General features: G+C 35.3%; 1 protein-coding gene across 6 annotated transcripts in view; it reads left to right on the forward strand.

The window, feature by feature from the left end:
- LOC109086782 (cAMP-specific 3',5'-cyclic phosphodiesterase 4D-like) overlaps positions 1 to 23,927 on the forward strand; it is a 193,668-nt gene that overhangs the window by 104,085 nt on the left and 65,656 nt on the right. The window lies entirely within an intron of this gene.

The raw sequence follows: 23,927 nt of genomic DNA on the forward strand, positions 1-23,927 counted from the left end.
GAAGGTGCTCAGGGAGCGAGATGTGAAGAAATAATGCAATCTTATCTCTTTCACATGGCCGGGAGAGAGCGTGATGGTCTCCTTTGAGCGCTCACACTCCAACCTGCTTCATTTCAATATGAAAGTGGACAGCTGCATCCAGCGCTGTATCCCAGCTCCCATTGCAGCAGTGGACTGAATGGATCCTGCCCCTTCAGAACTCATCCCATCATTCATGTCTTCTCGCTTGATAGTCCGCCTCATTAGCATTCCTCACATCAGCACCGAGCGCACAACACGCAGCCTTTATTTGCTATTACGTGAGCTCCAATGTGCGTCTTGAGATACGTCTCCACTGTTATTATTCGGTGGGTTGTATTTATATATTTATTTTTGGCCCCGTGGATGACATCCTTGGTGTTTATTTCCCAGGCAACGGCATTTTCCGCGAACTCCTCGTGCTTGTGCTCTTTAGCCCGAGGTCCTAATAGCATGGCATGCTTAGTGCACTTTAATGGCCCGGCCACGGCTGACTGGAAGAGGGGCTGTAAATGTGTTCAGGAATCGATCAGCCCGTGGGGATGTCATCAGCGCACTCTCCGCAAAAACACAGAACTGGAGCCATGAGGGAAAACTCCCCCACAGCCAGCATTTACTGTCTGCTAAATATGTGTGTGGCAGTGCCGAGTCATAATAGAAAGGTTTTGTGGTTTATTTTTGTTGCTTGAGCGGGTTTTTAGCCATCAGATACACCAGTGTTTCCTAGAGTTGTTTTAGCAACAGAACAGCTGCAAACACAGAAAGTAATTGGTCTTAAACATATCTAAATCAAACAATACTATTTTTTATATTACATTTTAATGTTTTCCTTAGTTGAAATATTTTTTACAATAACATTTATATTTGCATATGTTTATCATTAACAACAAAAACATTGAATCAATTTGTGATTCATACATTACTTAACTAACCACTCTGACCACTCGGAGTCGTTTTGATTAATTAAAAGAATCAGCTCATAAGAGTCATTTGTTTGTAAATTAGACTTGACCTTGCTGAAACAGATTCTTTTTTAAAGAATCATTCAAAAACACAAGTTAACAGATTAAATTGGATTTTTTCCCTTAACTTATACTATTTATTACAACAAATTTTGTTTTGTGAATGTTAATCCTTAACATCACATTGTGATAAGCAGACATTTAATCAGATATTAGTTCAAAAACAACCCTGACAGTTCATAAGAGTCATTTGTTTGTGATTCAGAATTGACTTGACAATTCGCTTTTAGAGTGAACTGTTTTTTGTTTTTAATTAATCATTCTAAAATACTCGTAAGTTACTGTATCAGTTTAAATCAGTATGATGATCTGAATCAGTCAGCGATTAAATCAACTCAAACTAAAGCAGACTTTATGTACCTATAAAAAAGTTATAAGATAAAATAACATTCCTTATTAGTTGTTCATATGACAGTAAGAAAATATATAAAAAAGTGTTTTTTAATTAAAATATAATGTATTAATAATAATAATGAGTAATAAAAATAATAGTAAATTTTTTTAATTTATTAACTAATAAAAACATTAATACTGCATTAATAAAATCATGTTCATACTGTATATATTCATGTGTGTTTGTATTAAAAAATATGTATATAATTAAAACAATTTCTTATACAATAATAATGCAGTAAGTAAATAAATCAATCATAAAGACATTAAATCAGGTGGTCAGTTTTGTTTTACAGTCTTAGACCTGAAGAGCACACATGCAGTAATTGCATGTTTGTGTCGTATAAACATGCAGCAGAGTAGCTCGGCTTCATTCATGCTTTGCCAAACACCGTGACGGGAAACAATTTTCCGGCACACATGATAAACGGCTTTCACTCAGAAGTAATTGGTTTTAATAGTGGAAAAATATCCACAGCATGTGTTTATCTGCGAGGGCTAGTTACCTAATCAGAGCTGTAAAAACCTGCTGTCATTTAAAACCATGAGATGCTTGCAAGGTCAAGCATCAATATTAATATAGAGCTCATACTTGCAGTTAAGTAATTTAATAAATTATTTTTATTACACGTTGGTGTATAATTCATCTTTTTCGAGTCGAACTGTACTTGATTGCTTTATAGTGAGAGACCTGAGCAATATCCAGAGACCTGAATCTGTTTTGATAATGGGAATCGAATGCCTCATATGTTTTTTTTCTCTCTATTTATATGGCTTTTATTGGGTTATTTGATAGTGACACACTCTTTAGTCTCCTTGTTGTGGTAGTTGTGCGTGTGACCACTAGGGGGATACAGTGGACACAGTGTTGTATGTACCGCTCATGACAGTTTACTGGCTAGGATTGAACTCAAATCCTCATTTTGGCTTGTGATTTCAAATGAAACCCTGTTTTCTATGTAAGCTGCTGTCTTTAACCTGAAAATGCTGTTTCAAGCAGCCTGTCCTTAAATGACAACATTACGTGCTAAATGTGTTCCCTAATTTCTCCTGCTCATTCTGTACCTTCAGAGAGCAGAATTAGTAGGACATGAAAGTGAATTTGTATGCATCAGCAGAGGTGAAGTCGTGCATAGGCTGTCTGTCAGGCTAAAGTGCTCAGTTAAAAGCAGATTGGAGCCCCTAATTAAAAAAGGAGCCCAAAATAAATTGAACACAAGGCGGGACTGATGATTTTTTTTGCCCACTAATGTAAAAAAAACCCTCATATCATGCTTGTCATAATAAGACTGTCAGTCAGCTGACACTAAGCGTCAGTATCCTCAAGTGCTTTACGGTACAGGTCAGTCTTTCTGTGTTTCTCCGTCACGGATTGTATGCCCTGTTTGCACTCTTTTACGACTAATTGCATGTTAGCTCAGAATGCAAAAGCAAACATTTACCATGAAATGTAACGTTGCGCAAATACATAAAGCCAGTGACCCTGTGAAAAATGTTGTTTGTCTAGATGTACGGGATGTATTTCAACCCATGAAAAAAAAAAACCATCAACCCTCATTTCATCTTATTTTTAGGCTTTATTTATATTTTTGACTTGACTTAAAGATAAATTGCATTAACATAACATTGCATTTATACGGTATGTGTGTGTGTGTGTGTGTGTGTGTGTGGTGTATATATATATATATATATATATATATATATATATATATATATATATATATATATATATATATAAAACTGTCATTGAATGTCATTTAAAAGCAATATTTTTTTAAAGAATTTAATTGCATTTAAATTGCATTAAATGCTAGTTGATACACTGAGCTACTGAAGTTTTTAACCTTATAGAAAACTGAATAATGCTTATTTATGCACATATTTTAAAACTATAATATTAATATTATTAATATTATTTTTGTATTCATCCTGTATTTATATTTGTCCATTATAATTAATCAGGTTACATCCACTGCCAGTAGTTTTTTCCATTATTATATGAACAAAATAATAAAAAAAATGCATTAATTAATTTGCATTAAATCATAGTTTTATTTGACATGCTACATTTTTTTTTTTGCCATAAAGAAAACAGAATTATTATTATTTATGTGCACATTTTCCATATTTACTTTATTTAGCCTGTATTTGTATTTGTTCATCACTGTCATTCAGGCTATGTCCATTGCCAGCAGTTGTTTTTATTTTATTTATAAATTTTCTTTTTGCATTGTGGTGGTATAATGCGACTTCACCATTACACACAAAAAAAAATGTGTCACAGTAGAGTAGTGTTCAGTATTTACTCTGTTACTATGGAGTAAACCATGTGACTGAGTGTTTGTAGTCACATATTTGGCACCGATGAGGCATTTTAATATTGAACGTTGCCAAGAGACAGTGTCTTGTTTGCAATTTGACTGACGTAGCGCATGGATATGCCTGTTTAAATGTAAATATCATAAGATCATAAGATCCTCTAGACAAGAAAATACTTGTGCAAACATGGTGCAGTCTGTCAACAATCGAAAAAGTGTTAAACCATGTGACATTTACATCGCCGCCTCACAATCAAACTTTACCAGCATCTTTGAACTCTGGTTATGTCTGAAAACTAATTTGCTATCCATAGAGTTAGAGCTCTCGTAACGAATGCCAAAGGACCAGATTTGGATGTTTTAAACGTACTCTAACCAAAATCAAGTATTAAAAGATTTACAGCTTCATTTATGAGAAATGGGTGCGAGGTTTACTGTCACTGTGTGGCTAGCGTGCTAAAATGGATTTCATATTCTGCAGCTTAGCTTTGATCCGAGCTGAGCGTGGCATCTGGCCCGACCCGTCTGACACTGCTTTGCTCTGTAAAGTTGTTTTATACACTTAACGCCTTGTTTTCTGATGCAAGCAGAGACCAGCATACACCAAACCTCATTACAAAGCTTGAAATAATAGTCATGCTGGGCCTGGTGTATATAAAAGTATGCAGTGTTACGTATTAAAAATATGTTTGCAATTAGCTGTGGGCTCATAATGCTTTATGAGACACCTTAGAAAAGGATAGTGAAATTAAAAGACACCCAAACTGTGTTTGCAGATTTGAGAGATTGCTGAGAGTATATAGCAAAGGTGGCTGTGAAAATAAATCTGCATTGTTTATCCTTTTGATCTTTCATGCTAAAAAAAATGTAAATATGAATAGGAATATTCTTAGGGCTGTGACGGTATGGGATTTTTTTCTCACCGTGGTGAAGAAGCAACAAATCACGCTGTTTGTTATTTGTTTGTTTGGCGGTTTGTTAGCCTATTTGTTATTTTTATTCGTCTTGTCAAAATACAAAATTCGTTTAACATTTTGCTGTCAACACAGTAAGAAAAGTGTCACAGAGAAAGAAAAAAATACATTTGTCATTTAAAATTATAAGCAAAATATGAACAAAATTGTTGGCTTGTAGCCATTGCGAAATGAAATCACTTTTTAACCGAACAATTTAACATCCCTGAGAAGAATGTGTTGCAAGAAGTCAGACTTGCCTGACGAGGGTTTCTTAGCAGTAAACTGACCTTTTTCCAGTTCCAGAGTGTGTTCAACCAAAGTCCCTTCCTCAGTTTAACTTGAAGCAGCAATGTGCAGAGCAATCGCTGTATGACATCAAAGCACCATCAGAGCTACAGAGTGCAGATGGCTCCGCATGGTTTCAAATCGCTCTCACGGTACTTTAATGTCCAATCGGTCTGGGTGCTGCTGCTTCAAATCAAACACACCTCATCTCACAGCCAGTCCGTTTTGACGCTACACTTACGCTCACATCCTCATGTAAACATGTCGTCGGTGTGGAAGTTCTTCATTGTGAGTTAAACAGACACAAAGTTCACAATTTGTAATACAATATTGACTGTTTTTGCTTAAGTTCGCTGACGAAGCTTTAGTCAAAGCCACAGAAGAACTGTTTTGTGTCTCTGAGCAACACAGCGGTGTTTCGATACTGAATCAATCCATGTTTTTGAACGAATCAAGTGAGTCAATGATTCAGTAACCCATTCATAAAGACATTAGTCACTTGCCTCGTTTCAGCCGTTTGAACGAATGACTAATGACTCGCTCATTAAAACAGACATATACCGTCATCTACTGGTGGTTTGGTTTCATATTTAAAAGTATTGCATTTTTCCCAACATTTTCAATTTATTTGTATGTTCAGTTTGTTGATAGTATGCGCACTCTAATGTGAACATTAAAATTTGTAAAAATAAATTACTCCACTGCTCACAAAGAGAAGTATGAACACCGATGACAACAGAGTTGCACTGTCTAAAAAGTTTGTGGTTTAAATGTGCTTTTTTTTAATTGAAGCATATGTTGTCTTTTTTTCTTTTTTTGTTGTCAGAGTGCACCAGAATGCTTCATTTACATGTTAAATTGACCCCCCTACAAGGGTCATATTCCGAACTATGTCACCTTTTTGACCTCTTGTGAGTTTGCAGGTATGATTATGTAATTTAATTTAGTACCCTGTAGGAAGTATTGGCACTTTCATTATATCTGAATGTCATGACTCATTCTGAAATAATATAATATCATATCATATATCATATCATATCATATCATATCATATCATATCATATCATATATATCATGATAATATGGAAAGTCATTTCAGTCGGCTCACACAGCTCTTTGTTTCTGGATGGATTAGTCCACCCTCCCTCTCAGGAGAAGGCCACGCATAGTAGGCCGCAGACAGAGAGAGAGGGAACGTGTGAGGGAATTATTGGGAGCAGCCAGAATGCCTGGACTCAGACTGACGCAGGCAGGACAGCTGATGACGTGGGGAGTGAGAGACTCAGGCTTCTGTGCTCCAAAGCTGCCGCCACATTCCAGCAGCAGCAGCAGAAGCATCTGCTTCTACTTTCACATTCACATTTTTTTAATTCCCCCTACTCGCGAACACCACAGTGTTCATTAGGAGATGTTTTTCTACCTGCTGGAATTCAGACGTCATCACTCAGCACTTTGTCAGATGCAGTGTTTGTCTTTCATTCACCCACACACACATCTTAAAGCTGTGGATTGAGAGCTTTAGTTGTTTTGATACGCCACCATGAGCTTTTGGCCTAAAGTGACACAGATGACAACCATAGTTGTACTGCTATAGTGCTCAACCATAGTATAGTACTGCTATAGTGCTTATTTTGTAATGATTTTTATTTTATTTATATAGCACATTCAAGTCCATGTATGTAATGTGTGCATTTATTTATTTATTATAAAAATGTATTATAAATAAATTGTAAAATAATAATAATAAATATACAAATATACTGTATATTATTGGTGTATGTGTATGTATATATATGTGTGTGTGTGTGTGTGTGTGTGTGTGTGTGTGTTAAAATATGCAGTTAGATTTTCATATGAATTTGTTACAGTTACAACTCTATGCATATTCTTTTTTTATTTGACATATAACAAAATAATTAAATATAGCCAATTTATTTCCATATTTCACCCAATACTGCATTATGAAAATGAGATGTATTGAATAATGTGATAATTCATGCTAAAAATGCACATTAAAAAATAATGATGAAATTCCAGATGTGCTTTTCATGAAGGAACAGTGACATATCACCTGCTCTTTAATACGTAGGGTGAGAGATTTAATCAAACCCTTAACCCTGAGTGCATAACTTCATTTGTGATAGATTAATGACTGTCATTTTTGTGTTTTGGTTGTATGTTGCAAGACTTCGTGTTTGAACAGGAAGGAATTCCTTGGAGTGTGAATGTGTGTTTGTATAAATTGACAAGTGATGTATTCTCAAGGAAATGCTGTTGGGTTTACTGTTCGGGCGTGACAGACGCTCACGTATGTAAGCATGCACACACACGCACACACACAAGAAGAGCAGATGTTAGAGATGCACTCACATCCTCACCTTCAGGAGCAGCACTCACTTGATTCACTTTCAGTCACACTGTTGCCAAAACGATTATGAATTAGCACAAGATCTGTTGCTGTCCAAAGCATTGATATGGTTATTAATGGATTAGTATGCGGTTGCTAGGATGTTCTGGTTGACTGCTAATGTGCTGCTAGTAGGCTACTAGAGCTCATGAGGAGCTCATAATCTGAACGTCTCTGATTGGCTATTGCATTCCTAAGCTCAACAGAATCGTGTGTGATTGGTTATAATGCACAACACTGTAAAAACACCTAAAATGAAAACCGGTGCACCATGAGCAAATTTTAATTTAATGCCGCAGTCGACACTTTCTATTCGTGTACACTTTCATTTACAGATGTAATAGATTTAATTTGTTTGTGCAGGGGCATTTTTGTCCAATTTAGTGGCATTTTTGCCCCAAGACCCCGTGAGCCTTCCCCAGCCTTATACACGCTCCGTCTATGCTAGAGCTCAAGTTAAAAGACATCTCTTAAATTTCTAGATATGGCTCTAATCCCTCTTTGAATGGAAGTCTGGGATTATTTTAGGCACTTTTTATGTTCCTCCAAGCAGAAGTCTGATGTGTCTGATGGACCAAAGTTTAATGTTTAGGTTTAGGGGTTTGTTTAAAGAGCTAACGTTGGGGATGAGAAAACACATGTAGCATCATGGCGGTAGTTTTGAAGTGATATTTATCGAAATTCTTATTGAAGTTACAATTTGGAGTGTTGTTTTATGGTAATAAAAGTTGAATTATAAATATTTTAATTATAAATTATTTGGAGAAGTTAATTATTATAATTATTTATATATATATATATAATTATATATATTATTAATAGTATATATGTACTATTATTGCTGTGTAAGATACAAAATATACAAAGTACTTTTATAAATGATTAAATTATGTATAATTGAAGTAATTTATATTTTTTTAAAGGCGAAAACTCATTTTAATCAGTAAGGACACATTAAATTGATTACATTAATGATATTTATGTTACATAATATTTCTATTTAAAATAAATGCTGTTATTTTAAACTTTCTATTCAAAGGATTCTGAAAAAGTTTCCTCAAAAATATTAAGCAGCGCAACTTTTTCCAACATTGTTAATAATCAGAAATGTTTCTTGAGCAGCAGATCAGCATATTAGAATGATTTCTGAAGATCATGTGTCACTGAAGACTGCAGTAATGATGCTGAAAATTCAGCTTTAATCACAGGAATAAATTAGATTTTAAAATTAATTTACATTTAGTCATTTAGCAGACGCTTTTATCCAGAGTGACTTACAAATGAGGACAATGGAAGCAATCAAAATCAACAAAAGAGCAATGATATACAAGTGATATAACAAGCCCAGTTAGCTTAAACGCAGTATATGTAGCAAGGGCTTTTAAATAATATAATGATCAAATAAAAGCAGTCTTGATGAACAAACATTAAAAACAAAACAAAACAAAAACATTTAAAGAAATCTTACGGACCTCAAACTTTTAAACAGTAGTGTAGGTCATAGAACTTAATTTGTTTTGCTTTTGTCATTGAGTTTTGTTTTTATCCAAAATACAGGGAAGCAGCGGTGACTTCATGCATGCTGGTGCAGGACTGATGAGCGAGACATTAATTAAAGATGAGGTGAATCCATAGGCTTGACGCTGATGGTGCCATGTGTGTTTAATTGAGAGGACATGCATGACGCACACACGTCCCTTTTGTTCACAGAACACAAGAGGCTTCGCTCATGTCAGCGGCACTCATGTGTAAACAGAACCCCTCCACCACACTGTAAACCATTATTTACCTCATTGTCTGTCACAGGAACGCAAACGGTGTGAGAAGCAGAGTTTATAATGCAATGAGAACTAGAAAACACAACTACAACTCATTGCTGATCACAGACTCTTGAATGCACAGGTTTTTTCCTCTTGGCAGCAGATTTTGAACTGTTTGTGTCGCACTTTTGATCCATTTTCTTCTTAGCCTCACATGCTCATTACGCTCAAATCAGTTATGGGGTTGAAAGCGAGAGCGGTACGTGAAGTGAACTGTGTGCAGAGCAGATTAATTTAGCGTTAAGAATATTAGGTCTGGTAATGATGCGGAATGGGTTAGGGAATATGAGCACAATCCAGACTATTGACGTCAGCACAGCGCGAGTCTGGGTCTCATGGCATCCAATCTTTTTTTCTTTTGAGAGAGCATAACTTGTTTTGACATGCTTTTCTCTGCTTTGCGCATTTAATAATTGCAGATTTGACAGAAGTTGGTTTCATCTCATGACAAGTGAGCCAAACTTGAACTCTGAGCAATGAAATAGACCTTATTAGAATATTATTATTATTATTATTACTAAAACAATATTATTATTATTACTAAAACAAATCTGATATTTGCAGATACGTAAAAGTCATTCTTGGAAAGCTGTGGAAATCGGAGATCCCCGTGGATGTTTAGTTAGATTTTTATCGATATACGCACGTAACTCAAACAAAAGATGCAGGCGATTACCTTGCATTATGTAACATGAATCACAAATGAAGCTTACATAAGATACGGTAAGTTGAAAGACAAAGAGGCTTTTCATTTCAAGCATTAATTTTTTTGGGATTTACGCAGGACTGGCCCCTAGTTTCACCTGGGAAGCTGGATTCCTTGAAACACTGTCTCTTATATTTAATCTCCATATTTATGATTTATATGTGCATACACACTGAAAAAAGTTGGGTGTTGCTGAAATTGCTAGTAAATTGCACAAATAATTATATAGTAGCACCTTGATTTAAATGTGAAATTTTGAAATAGAAAGACTGAAAATTGTATTTCTTGTAAAACATACTCCGATCAAAAAAACTAAATCTTTTTTACAGTGCATCTACTGTATAACCTGTGGGCTGATGTTCTGAAGCAGAAGCTGTAATGGAGGGTGTTTTTGAGTTCAAGAGATTTCATCCCTCAATAAAAGACCTTTTAGAGCTCCCATACATTATTTAAGAGATGCGTCTGTAGTGCTTTCCTCACAGTGTTCTGTTCGAGAGGAATTGGACAGACAGTCCTAAAAGGACAGCAAAGGGGGAACTGATAGCGTCACTCATTTGTGCGCTGTCTGCTTTATTTTAGCGCATGATGTAAACAGTGCAAATGCACTGAAAAACCCACAGCCAGGTGTGCAGATCTCTCTTTAATAGGTAAGATCAGACTGTGAAGTCAAATGTAGACCAAATACCATGTATAATATCAAATGTAAGTCCACATGTCTGATATAACAGGAACCGGGACTTGGAATGCTTGCCATGACTGCATTTATTTGATCAAAGATGCAGTAAAAACAGTAATAATATTATATTATTATAGTTAACAAAAATATTTTTTATTTTATTATATTTTAAAATGTAATTTATTCCTATGTCAGTTACTTTGTATGGGCTTTTGACGGATCTGTCGTTGTTTCTGTAATTAACTCATATGAGTGGACTCACATTAGATAGTAAGAGATGTGAAAATGAAGTGATCCAGCCCCAGACACTAATGCTGATGCAGTGTGTGTGTCGCTAATTATGTGCAAAGACTGCGAGTAACACACTATTAATAGAGCTGTGTGAAGGGCTCTGGAGAGAGAGACAGACAGACAGACAGACAGACAGAAACGGCTTATCAGAGGAGAGGAGAGAGATAGTGTTTGTGTTTTTGTCCTCTCGAGTCAGTCTTGTCACACATTATTGGGGTCATCTCTCAGTATACAGCACTGCTGTGTGTGTGAGAGAGTTGAATATTCAGACTTTTTAGTCCACATCTTTAACACATATTTCTTCTCTCTCTTTCTGTTTTAGGTAAGTAACACTGGTGAAGACATGCTGTCACTGCTGATGGTAAAACACTCCTGCTGCTTCTGTTTCGGCCTGTTTTACTCTAGAAATCACTGACAACATCGTGAGTGTGGAGCGTTTGATACTGAATGGTGTGATTTGGAATAATGGATTCACTTTTCTGCTTGTAAATGCTTTTAATTCATCGTATACTATTTTAGTTTGGTTCTTGTCACCGTTTGTCACCGTTTTCAAAGATTCCCGTATTGGGCCTTTACTCAGAAACGATAACGGTGGCATTTTCAGTCCCCAAAAACGCTGTTTCCTGTTTTTGGCTGAAAATGTTGTCGTGTAAACGACCCCTAAAATTGTGTTAGTTGTTATTAGTGACACAACAGCCATTGGCAGTTCAGATCTGTTTTTACACTGTAAGATCTAATGCACAGGTATATTTTTGACCTGTCTTTTTACCTTCACTTTACTATAGACTATGAAGTGTTGATATTTTTTGCATCTTTTTGTGATTTTTAGACTCTCTCTCACAGAGAGAGACCAAACCCTTATCAGCACCTGCTCAATATCCAGTGTGCTCTCTCTGAAATAACTGATGAATGGTAAATACTGTAGGTTACCGTTTGCCACTTATTTCATTTCTTAGATCAGTGCAGCTCAAACAGAATCAAATGCCACACGATGGGGTTTACATTAAGGTTGCTGCTAAAATGAGACATATATCGGACATTTTCAGCTTCTCAGCATAAACCAAGTCCCTGTGAGACAGATTATTGATTTTTAAACATAAAGCCTGAGGCTGCCGTTTCAGACCTTATTCATAGAAGATGCCATATTTAATTTTACCATAACAAAAAATACGGCTGTGATTCTGTTCAATATTATCATACCATCCAGTCAAATCAAGTGTTGTTGTTTTTTTGTTTTGTTTTGTTTTTTTTGTGAAAATTGTATTATTATATATAATTGTGTGTCTTTAGAGGCTTTTTGTTTGTTTTGGAGTGACTGCACTTAAGGAGTAGATTGCTGAAAGAGATTTTTCTTCAGTTTCCCTAGAATTCATTATGCACATTTGCACTATTTCCAGCTTTAGTAGTATTTTATTAATGTGGCGTTGTGCGAATGAGTCATTTCTTGAGTACTGTTGCCTAATTTTATCAGAACCTGTTAATATTAATGAAGGTATCCGTCAAGCAACCACTTGTTCCCATATTTCTCTGGCTGTCTGTTCTTTTTGCTAAAACAGTCCCTGTTTCTTCTGTCTTTTTGGGAGTTGTTCTCATCGTTATAGAGCCTGCAGGATTTCATGGATTTGTGTGTGTGGGAAAGAGGCGTTTTTGAAGAAAATGGCAGGCTGTGTTTTCCCATGATTCTGACCAAACCACAGCAGCCCCACCCACACCAAGTGGTGAAGATGTTCATAAATAAACACAAGTGGGACACCCATGAAAGAATGACTGTGTTCAGCATCTTCAACCTCATAGATCTAGAATAAGCTGAAGAAACGTCAGTGCTGGTTTACAGTAGGGCTTCTTAAAATCTCCTTAACAAAACAAACAAACAGACATGCCATTAAAATAAAGAGATAATAAGAATAATCTATCTAACTACAAGCAACAGCACAAATAAATACAATAGAGTAAAGATACAAATAAAATAAACTGATTTTCAGGTTTTTTTTTTAGATAGGTCTAACATTAGTTTTTAGGTACAGAAATTGAATAAAGTAAAGAAATGTAAAACAGCATTGCATATTTGACTGTATAAATTAAAGATTAATCTTTATTAAAGTTACAAATGCTATTCAATCAAGAGCAGTGAGTGATTTCTTTGTTGTTGCTGTTTGATTAATATTAAGACTGTCACTTTAAGAGAATGCACTGATCCAGTGCACTGATACAGTACGTTCAGCCGGCTATGTCTGCTATAGGATACTTACCAAGACAGACATTTTGACAAGTTTTGTGTGAATTTATCTATTTAAACACAATACTTCAAAGGGAGCTTAATATTTGCGCACGCTTTAAGGAGCGGGTTCATCCGCTTCGGATGAGTGCACGGACAGATCTTCTCACTGAGCGCGCAAGCTCGCGTCTTCTGGCTCTTAAATGTTTAAACTGGTAATGCTTAAATGAGTTTAGTTTAAACAAAGATATCATCGTGTGCTGTTCAGGTCTCACCTGTGCATGCGCGCTAAAAGCACGATGACGGAATAAATGACTGCTCATATTCCAGCATATGGCATTCACATTGAACTAGAGTGAATGGTTTGTCCCCCTTTTTTTTTTTAATCGCTGTTGTTGTAATGTATCGGGAAGCCAGAATGCGCATCCATCAACAGAAACGTATAGCCGAACCCTGTTTGTTTTACGTGTTTTTTATAGCAAACCATATTACAGATGCATTGTCAGATTAAAGTTCAGCTGCGGTCCCTGCGGGTGCTGAACCGTATGTGGAGAACCGTACGGTTCGATTTTTTTCCGCGAACCATTCCATCCCTAATAAACATAAAGTATGTGAATGCTAAAATTAAAAACAGGAGCTCATTACAGGGTAGTGCTGCAATATTATGACAACGTAAGCAATGTAAGCAGATCTACAGTTAATATAATGCAGAGAATTGACACTTTTTATGCATTTTCATATTTCACTTTAATCACAACAGCTGTAATGGATTTAGTTTGTGCAGGGGCATTTTTGGCACATCCTCTTGAATTTGTGGGGCATTTGTGTTCATTTTGTTAGCATTTTGTGCCTATTAATTTCCAACCTTTCTAGTTGTTGTATACAATACGTTAGTGGTGTTTTCTGGTTAATGAATAAATAAATACATTTCTAAATAAATGCACTACGACAAATAGATATTGGCCATAACTACCTATTCATCAAGAACTGTTGAATAATAGTGACAAATATTGGCAAAAAACACACATTTAGCTGCTTTGAGAGGCCATGACTATGCTTTGCATCATTCTTTGTGGCAGTATGAAATAATGTACAAATGTACATCTTTGGCTCTTATTTTTTTTGTATTAGCAATACAAGAAAGTGTTAATAAGTTTCCCATTTTTTTCTGATTGAACTTCCTTGAAAATGTACAGTATAAGGCAATTAAAAGCATGTTAAACCCCAGGCAAGAGTGCATCTCATATCTTTTTTTCTCTGTTAGTCGGCTTGTGTTTATCACACTAGTCATTTGCAGTGGTGGGGATCTACAGCATTGGCAGGTATTTTCCTGTTAAGTGCACATTAGGTTGTAAATGAATAGGTAGATGCTTTTCCTATTTCCTGTGCATTAAATGATGCAGTTCTGAGATCAGCATGAATGATTGATGATGACAAAGTGCTGCTTTAGTGCCGGTAAAACTGCAGGGTTTCTCCACTCCACCTGTTGTTCTACCTCTTCAATGGCAGTGCATTGTGGGTTGCTGGTCAGGGCAGAGTCTCACTGTATGCCGAAATCATGAGTAACGCTGTCCTCCCAGCAATGCATCATCACCTTAAGTAAAAAAGTAAGAGTAAAAGTGCAACAGACAAAAAGTTACATACAATATTGTTCAAATGTTCGGGATCAGTAAGATTGATATATTTATTTATTTTATTTATTTACAGAAATGAATACCTTTATTCAGCGAGGATGCATTAAATATAACAAAAGTGACAGTAAAGACCTTTCTAATGTCGGAAAAGATTTCTGTTTCAAATAAATGCTTTCAATTCATCAAAGAATCCTTAAAAAGTTTCCAGAACAATATGAAGCAGCACAACTGTTCTCAACATTGATAATAATCAGAAATGTTTCTTGAGCAGCAAATCAGCATATTAGAATGATTTCTGAAGATCATGTGACACTAAAGACTGGAGTAATCACAGGAAGAAATAGAAAACAATAATAGAAAGAAATCTTAATTGACTCTTAATTAACTGTTTCCTAGCCACTTTTCACCATCGTTCTCATTGTTTTTCTCATTAAATCCTTCTATTTGCCAATGCACCATTTCATTGAAGTAAAACTGGTTGCAAGAGACAATTCACTGACTTTAAGTCATTTTATTCCACTATTGCCAAATGTTCAAATGATGGTCACCTACGTGAGATGAAGAAAAAGCTGTTCCGCATAAAGGTGCGTCCCTATCAAATGCTACTCACTTTATCTCTGGAACACCTTTATAATTAGATAGCAAACAAATAAATTAGTTTTATAAGCCAAAGCCATTCTGATTGGTATCAGTACTAGAGATTTAAAGTGCTTTTAATCGTTTATTAATCACTCAATGGCCTAAGACCTAAATACATTGCAGATATGCTCACTGAATATAAACCTAACAGAGCACTCAGATCAGTGGGATCGAGTCAGTTAGAAATACCAAGGGTTCACACAAAACAAGGGGAGTCCGCTTTTAGCTATTATGATCAGATGTGCTAAATGTTCTAAAACATTAGCCACATTTAAATCTCGACTCAAAACTCATCTGTTTAGCTGTGCATTTATTGAATGAGCACTGTGCTACAGTACGTCTAACTGATTGCACTCTAATGTTTCCGTGTCATAGTCTTGGACAGTTTCCTCTAGTGTCTGTTTTTTGCGCAGGTGTTGGCCTGCAGGATGGTGTGTAAATGGTGAGTCAGAGAACAGTTTTCTTTTGCTTTGCTCTTTCTCATGCAGCTGAGCACCGCTGAACCAGATGTGTCATTAAACGACTCTCAGCCTGAGAGGAAGTCTCTCTTTTTGTTACTCAAGATAATAGACTCGAGGCTCTTGACACGTGGCACTGAAAGCACACTACCATTTTGTTAAAATAACCCTTGTTTGTCTGTTTGTATTATTTGGTGATTTTGTCTTCAAACGCTCTCAGATCCGGTATTTAAACATGCGTGTTCTTGTTTAAGAACTTTATGTGAGAGTGAGATTTTTCCCATGCCAGTTTCATCATCTGTGTTCAAATGCCCAAAGGCTTTTTTTTGGTTTTGCAAAGACAACTCTGATCATGAGTAGGCCCGCACAGAATATGCACATTTACATTTTATATTTTCTATATTGGTTTTGGAGGAATTTTGCAGAATGGCTGTAAATAGATTCAAATGTGCTAAACAGAGCTGTGGACACTCCTTTTAGTTTTAAAGAATGAATTAATTTGACAATATAATCCATATTAAATGACATTAGCACAGTGTTAGTTTAGTATAATTAATGCAATATTATATTTTTATTGTTATTTTTAATTAGCTTTTATTTTCACATTTTTCAGGTTTCATTTTAATTTTAGTGTTTTATTAATTTAATTTAAGTTTTATTAAGTTTGTTACAAGCTTTTGTCATTATGTTATGTTTTTATTCTTTTTTAAAAAATATTTATTTTTAATTATTTTTAGTGCTTCAACTATTAATTTTTTCTGTAAAGCTTCTTTGAGAAAAAAATTATTGTAAATGTGAATTTAATTATTATTTCAACTATATTATTTCAGTTAATTTTCATTTCTAATTTTCTTTTTTTCATCTAATTTGTTTTTATTTTATTTCATTTTATTTTATTTTTCTTTATTTTAGTTATAAAATTGGTTTTAGTAGTTTTAGTTTTAGTTAACAATAATAAACCAAGTTAAACCCTACTTCATTTCTAATTTGTATTATTTTTTTCATCTTATATTTTAGTTTTATTTAAACTATTTCACTTTATTTTTATTTTGCCAACTTTATTATTATATACTAACTATTTACTTTGTTATTATACTTACTTTAATTCCATAATGTAACATTTCTGTACAGCAATATGAATTATGAACAATAAGAGGAGGTGTACTATGAAGAGTTAATTTTGATGTCATGTAAACTTGAAGTAAGGCATGCAGGCTGTGTGGAAATGTATGAATGATGGCTATTGCAATACAGCCGAAATCTATTCTGCTCTTTTTGTACATTTCTGTCCAGGCCCTAATCATGAGGTGAAACCCTCTGACAGCCTTGACTTGAGATCAGCTGCCTGCCAATTGCATGTTGCAGGCTGAGCGAGTGAGATTTGCATAGACGTTCTCTCTAAAAGGCCACCAAAGTGCATAGCTTCAAGCATGACGGGTTCCTGAGCAGCAGCGGAGGGATTCTGGAGGTGGAGGGCAGCGTTATTTGACTTCTTAATTGCTGGAAGGTCTTTCCAAAGTTCACGGCTCCAAACTGCCAGTGCTAGGTGCCAGCAGAAGTGGGCTGTCCGCATGCTAATGAGTCACGGTGAAGTGATCGGAGTGAGTAAATGTCACCCGCTGCGCTGGCACGCAGACCTGCACTGTTGACGTCAAGCGGTGCAGCACGTGCCCCTGTGCCGCTTTGAGTTCCCCACACACATTAGACATGCCTGTCGTGGAGGCCACGGGTTCCTCTTACTAGGGTATAGCTGCTTTGTGACAGAGTGCAAAAAAGAAGATGTGATCCGATGTCATGAAATTTGAAGACTTATTTTCTGTGTACAACAACTTACACTGTACTACAGCATGAACGCTTTGCAAGGTGTTAATGCAGTTTTGCATAGTGCTAATTGTTAAAATTACTTAATGATCTTAGAGCTGCTAAAATTCCAGGCCATCTTAAGATGTGCTACCAGTGATCTGAGATTCACATAGTCTGTCCTGAAACTTGACATTAAAATCATTTGCTCAAGTACTTGTTGTTATATTAATATTATATTCAGTTTCATGATTTTCATTTAAATGAAATGAAAAATATATACTGCAATATATATATATATATATATAATATATATATATATATATATATATATATATATATATGTGTGTGTGTGTGTGTGTGTGTATATATAATATTTTTTCTTTAATAATAGCAAATTAAATTTGATGAAATTAACTTAACATAATCATATATAAATATATAATTAATTAAATATTTATATACATTCACACACTTTGTTTATATATGTTTAGAAATGTTTTTTTCTCTTTTATTTAATGATAATCATATGAAATTAAATAGAGTACCATAAATATATATTTTACTTAATTTTCTTTCAATAAAATCTATTTTATAACCACAAATACACTGTAAAAATAATTTTTGAATTGCAGTTGAAATTTTGTGTATGTTTCTTTGTAATTGTTTGTGAAATTTGTTAGCAATTTCTGAATTATTTTTTTTTTTCTACACCATTTTTTCTTCAGCTGTATATTACAAATACTGATCAATGAGTTTTTCAGTACTAAATGAGTGTTTTGTGTTTTGCTCTAGTGTCCTCTGAATTGCTGGTGTGTACGGTCTCTTTAAGACGTCTCTCCAGCTGTGCTTCTCAAGGTGGTTGTTTCCTCACAGTGAGGGCCTTTGATGAGAAGCTTTAATTAGAGCAGCGCTGTATATTATAGACACATTAGACGAAACACAAAACAGTCTGAAAATGACATTCTGTAGCATACAAATCTCTCTCTGAGATGAAGTAAAGCTATCTTATGGTTCGGTCTCTTCCACTGAGACATACTTGACAGTGTTACAATTTGACTGCAGTATCCAGTTTTTTTTTTTTTTGTTTGTTTTTTTTGTCTGCTGTACAATTGGAAGATGCTGCATTGTCACTTCACTAGTAACTAGTATAACTTTTTCAGTCTTGCATCAAAACATTCATTGATAAGAAATAACTTACAGTTCTTTTGTTGCAGCAAATCACTGTCAGTCCCAGATTTCTCTTTCAAATCTAGATTCTGTCTGTGTGACAGATGAATCATGTACTTCAGTCAGAGGAACACGCTTTATTCACAGACATGCCTAGCACCCCAATTCCTGTCCAGTTGGACTGATTTCTCTTTTGACAGATGGTGTTGGACTCTGCTTGCAGTAATTCACAATGTATCTGTAATTGCTCCATCTGTTGTAAGGCCGGATAATAAAACCATTCATCTCTACGGATCATTCATTTCCTCCTGGTGCAGAAAGCCTTTCCTCCCACATTCCTTATTCCTCTATTACGACAAAAACACTGTAAATACTATATATCAGGGTTTCCCAAATGGGGTTGATGAAAACTTAAGAAAGACAGAAATCAAATGTAACATTAAAAAAACAAAACAAAAACAAATGGGGTATGAAATAGTGTTACATCTTATCAAATCACGATTATCAATTTAAATTAAACATTTTTAAATGACATTTGAATCTTTCTATTTCAACATTTTGAGTCCATTTCTGTTTCTTTGTAATTCTTTGTGAAGTGTACTTTAGAAGTGTAATTTTCTTAATGGAATGTTTTCAGATTGAAGAGCATCACTGTGTTCATTTACACACGTGAAACTCCTAACATTGTGTTTTCAGAGCATCTTGTCCCTGAAAGTGCTGTGAGTTTAACGTGCATTTGAAAACTCATTATGCACTTTGTATAAATAATATGCATGGTTTCTTCATCCCTTTATGTCATGCAGAGTCTTGTATCATGTTTGTAGAGGTTTTGGGTATCGCCTCGAATTGCGTCTTACAGTCTGACACGCGTTAATGAGGAGAATGAAACCGAATGCTGTGAGAAGCATGTCAGCAGGAGTTGATGGCAGACATATAGCCTTTCCTACTGCTTTTCTAAGAAACCTCCCACTCTTGCACAGTCAGCGCGATGCACTGAATAAAGGGCTCCGTCTGCAGAAACACAGTAAAGTTTAATCCACGCTGAGAGGCATTCAGATGTATGTACAGGCCAGCGGTCTGTTCGTCATACACTCGGAGCGCTGTCGGGTTTGCTCAGCAGGGGTCGGGATGTGACCTTGCACACCGCTGTAGCATATACCTGCCCCGGCTGCGCTTGACATTTCCCGTTTTAACCAGCCGGGCATCCCAGAACAGCCAGTGACAACCACAGACGCAAACAAACACACACACACACACACTCTCTCTATTGGCCTTTCCAGCCTGTCCGACTTGCATAACTCCTGACCACTGCTATTTTTAAAAGCATACAAGATCAAGCATCTGATATTTTGTCAACCGGGAGATATGAAGTGTAAATAAGCTACAGTATACACAGTTATAGCATTCCCAGAATTCTGTTCTTGCTGCAAGGCTGCTGATAAACACGAGAACAAAAAGCTATTTATTACAATAAAACCTTTTTTTTAATGTATAACATTTTACAGCACGTTGTCATATAAATATTAAGTAAATAAATCATATGAATTCAGCAAGTAATTTCTTAGACTAAAAAGAAATACTGATTCTTTAATTTATCTGACTTTAACTTCAGTTTGAGTTTAATAATAATAAAAAAAAAAAACGATTCATTGGTCTGAATCAATTTGAATTTGAGTCATTAAAAACTGTTTAATCTGTTTTCAGTAGTAATAATAATTATAACATTTTCTTGAGCAGCAAATCAGAATGATTTCTGAAGGATCATGTGACACTGAGTGATGATGCTGAAAATTTAGCTTAGGTCACTGGAATAAATTATATGTATTCAAATAGAAAACATTTATTTTAAATTGTAATAATAATAATATTTCGCAATATTACTGTATTTTTGATTAAATAAATGCTACCTTGGTGAGCAGAAGAAAAAAAATAGTTCCGACCCCAAAAGTTTGAGCATTGTATGAAAGCTGAAGTCCCTCCCTGAAATGTGAGTAGTTTAGCTGATGGGTGTGTGTGCTGGTGTGTAGTTATGTTATCAGGCTGTGTTCCTGCAGGCAGAGGATGGGTGATAGGCAGAGGCCCTACTGAGGGCTGGAGATTGTAGACGTACTACAGCAGCAGATAGAGCCATGAGGGCCTTCAGCAGGAAATATGTTCCTCTTTATCTTCAGCGCTTCCACCCAGGGGGGACCATTCTCTGGGCCCTGAGGAAGGACAGGAGAGGTGGATAGTGTCTATTACCAGCTTCACCCGAGGTCATAAACTGTTCCCTAAAAATGCACATTTTAGCAATTCGTCAAGTATTTCCTGTGCATTTAGACAAATATTTAGCCAAATTAGGCATGCACCGAAATAGAAACTGGACAAGTCTGATTTATTTCAGTGGATTGTTGTGTTCAGACAACTTACTTCAATTAACAGATTCGTTTGAATCACCAATGGTCTTCCCAAAAATTTAATTTTAGTTCAGGGTGTATAATATAATATAATATAATATAATATAATATAATATAATATAATATAATATAATATAATATAATATAATATAATATAATATAATATAATATAATATAATATATGGATGCAAATGTTTTTTCTGGGAATAATAATTAAAAATAATAATGTAATGCACTTTTACATAATATAATATAATCTAATATAATAATGTAGTTAACTTATTTTTCTTATAGCTAACATGACTTAAGTTTAATAACTTCAAGCTGCAATTTCAAAGTTGCTCATCATAAGCAGGTACGAGCCCTGCGGCTCTGTTTCAAAGATGAGTTTGCATGTGAGATGAAGGAAGGCTGTGCTGTGTGTTGGTAAGATGCTGGCTGTGTGGCGCTGCAGAGCGGTTGGGGTCACTGCAGCTCTCCGGCGCTTCTGTGCGGTTTGTGTGTTCACATTGATCTGAAGTGACTGTGGGCATCAGGCTCTCGCTTGACTGCAGAAAACACAAAGTGACATTTACGCCCAGCGCTGAGCTACACTGAGGTTTTAATAAGTAGATCCGCTGTGTGTAATATAAGGCCACAGAGCTTATGTAACAAATCTCAGCTGAAGTAAACGTTCATGAAAGAGATGTTGTGGACTAAATCTAGTAAAAGCCAACATTTTTATCATTTCTAGTGGTGCTTTTAAGATGAGCATCACTATTATTGTTGTTAGAGATGCAGACAACCAACAAAATGCTAATTTTCATCCATCCAAACTTTGCTTTTCTAGTTTTCTTTATAATTTTTTTCATTTTAATTTTACTTCCATACATTCAAATTAGAATTGCAAATTCTGTATGTTTGCTACTTCAGTTCTCTAGAATATCTAGAATAACTTAAATGGCATTTAAAATGCAATGAAAATGTATTTATGAATGCTACCACAATATCATTATTTAAACATCAAGACTCAGCTTTTTGTGTTAAAATGTAATGTTTTTTTTATGTTGCATCCCAAATTATCATTACTGAAGGTTCAGGTTTTGGTCTCCTTTTTTATTATAATTAGTTTTTTTTACTTACTTGCATCCTACAACATTTGTGCTACTGACTCAAAATAATTTTTGCATCTTTTATTGATAGGTACAGTATAAAGAGAGCAAAGAGAATCATTACATGTGCACTTGATAGTGTCAAGTTTTGTGGCTGGTTCAGATGTGCATGTGTGTTCAAACACCTGAATGAACCAAATAAGACGTCAGTCACACGTGGCATCTGAAGCATTCTCTCGGCAGCTATTTTGTATTTTATTATGTCAGAATTATCTTAGAAAGCAGGGTGGCCGATGGCCGATATGAAGCCGATAAAATTTTATTTATTTTAATTGATATTTTAAAAATTTGAAATAATTTGAAAATGGATTTAAAAATAAATGTGTTGAATAAACATATACTTTAGATGACAAAGTATTTTTCACAAAAAATAAATATTTAATAAAAAAATATAATAAAAAAGTAAGTAAACACTGTAATGAACAGGGCACTCAGTATTCTGGGAAGTTTGTGTGCACTGGAAATCATATTTTTTTCAAATAAAGCCAAGGTAACACTCATTTTACATACAGTACACAGTGGAAATGACATGAATATGACAGTGGGCAAATGCATGAAAAGCAGAATAATTTGAAAACCCAAATTTGAAGTTTGTTGATCGCGCGTCTCTAGTGAAGCTGAACTCTCCTCCTGTCCGCATTCAATTTGCACACACCGACTGTCATGCAGAGAACACGAGAGTTTCCAAGGTTTGTGAAATTAAATGTTCATTAGTCATTCAGTGACATGTTATTCAACCAAGTATGGTGACCCATACTCAGAATTCGTGCTCTGCTTTTAACCCATCCAAAGTGCACACACACACAGCAGTGAACACACACACACCGTAAACACATCCGGAGCAGTGGGCAGCCATTTATGCTGCGGCACCCGGGGAGCAGTTGGGGGTTCAGTGCCTTGCTCAAGGGCACCTCAGTCGTGGTCAAACTCTCTAACCACTAGGCCACGACTACCCCACAAAATTCAAAGATTTGTTTAAATTTTATAAATGTGTATTTGCTGAATGCTGACGGCAAACAAGAAAGTATTATTGTGTTTGCCTTTCTATTACTAATAATATAAAAGCAATCTTTATAATACTTTTTGTATACATTTTATTTCCTTTGTTTAACAGTTCTATCTGATTATTAGACAGACTTCTATCCATATTACACAGAACTGTTAACGACGACGGCGAACAAGAGGGAGAGTTCCACCTCGAACGCATCGGCCAACCAGGAAAACTTATTTAAAAAATACCAAATATCGGCCGATATATCGGTCGACCACTAGTCAGGATTACATTTTTGATATATGACCAGGCATTACGCTGTGGTAGGCCCTGTATAAAAACGATTAAGAGGTGAAATTGAATTATGTCACAGGAAATGATATGTCAGTGGACTGTTTTCCCAGTTAAACAGGAAAAAGTATTGAAGGTATTTAGTAGGGCAACATTTGTAATTCTTTAATACAGGCAGTTTTCTCTTTGTCCTAAAATGCCACTATATTTTGAGTGTGTGCTAATGCTAACGACACAGTCATGAGTTTGTGCTTAGTGTTAATACTGAGAGTTTTCAAATGTTTCATTGA

The sequence above is a fragment of the Cyprinus carpio genome, chromosome B10 (genome assembly GCF_018340385.1).
Source record: "Cyprinus carpio isolate SPL01 chromosome B10, ASM1834038v1, whole genome shotgun sequence".
NCBI classification, from domain to species: domain Eukaryota; kingdom Metazoa; phylum Chordata; class Actinopteri; order Cypriniformes; family Cyprinidae; genus Cyprinus; species Cyprinus carpio.